Consider the following 1,225-nt stretch of genomic DNA (forward strand, 5'->3'; position numbering starts at 1 on the left):
AGGCTTTGTGATTATGTACACTATTCTATGTGACATGAGGGTATCGTGCCATAGGAACGGATACGTTGCAAATGTCTGATCAAAACAGACAAGAATTTGAAAATTGGAAATCCCGTAATGAGCATTCATCCTACAGTGGGGCAAATAAGTATTTAGTCAACCACCAATTGAGCAAGTTCTCCCACTTGAAAATATTAGAGAGGCCTGTAATTGTCAACATGGGTAAACCTCAACCATGACAGACAGAATGTGGGGAAAAAAAATCACATTGTTTGATTTTTAAAGAATTTATTTGCAAATCATGGTGGGAAATCAGTATTTGGTCACCTACAAACAGGAAAGATTTCTGGCTGTCAAAGAGGTCTAACTTCTTCTAACGAGGTCTAACGAGGCTCCACTCGTTACCTGTATCAATGGCACTTGTTTTAACTCAATAGTGGACGGTAAACTGAAACCTATCAATGGCAGGAGTCTCTACAAGAATCTCGAACACACTAAGGATTATCTACTAAAGATAACAAAGGCTCTGACTTTAATTTGCACGGACATAACATGACACGAATGAATCGGGCATCTGAGGGGGGGGTGTTGCAATTATGATTGACAATCTCCTGGAATGTATTACAATTTAGCTCCTAATCCCCAATTGTATGAACATAATTATCTGCTGTGTCTACCGAGCTCCTGATTCAAATGTCTAGTATATGGAAAATATACTGTATAAAACAAATAATAAGCATGTTTTGGTTGTGGAGACATTAATCTTGGGATAAAATATGTACAGCATGTTGTTTGATTTTATACATTCATGTCTGATGAAACTGTTACATTGACCTTTATGTGCGCCAATTATTGCTACGCACACCAGCTGTGATAACACATAATCACTTTTGCCACACACATAGCCACAACAAAATGTTCCACAGCAAACAGATGCAAAAATGTCAGGGACATGACTAAGCACCCCTTGAAACTAATTGAGCTGCTTGACTGGACGCTAAGTTACTAAACTCAGATTGTTGATTGTGTTATTGTACAGTTTTGATGTATGTTCCATGCCTGAATGTGCGTCATTAGTTGTATGGGGGACGGGAAACTGATAAGCATATGCTTCATCCAGTCTGCCTTTGTCCTCTCTTCGGTTCCTTCGGGCAAATCATATCAAATTTTGTAATTGTCAATGATACCGATGATGATGACAATAAAATTCCATTCCATTATCGGT

The sequence above is a fragment of the Corythoichthys intestinalis genome, chromosome 14 (assembly GCF_030265065.1).
Source record: "Corythoichthys intestinalis isolate RoL2023-P3 chromosome 14, ASM3026506v1, whole genome shotgun sequence".
NCBI lineage: Eukaryota > Metazoa > Chordata > Actinopteri > Syngnathiformes > Syngnathidae > Corythoichthys > Corythoichthys intestinalis.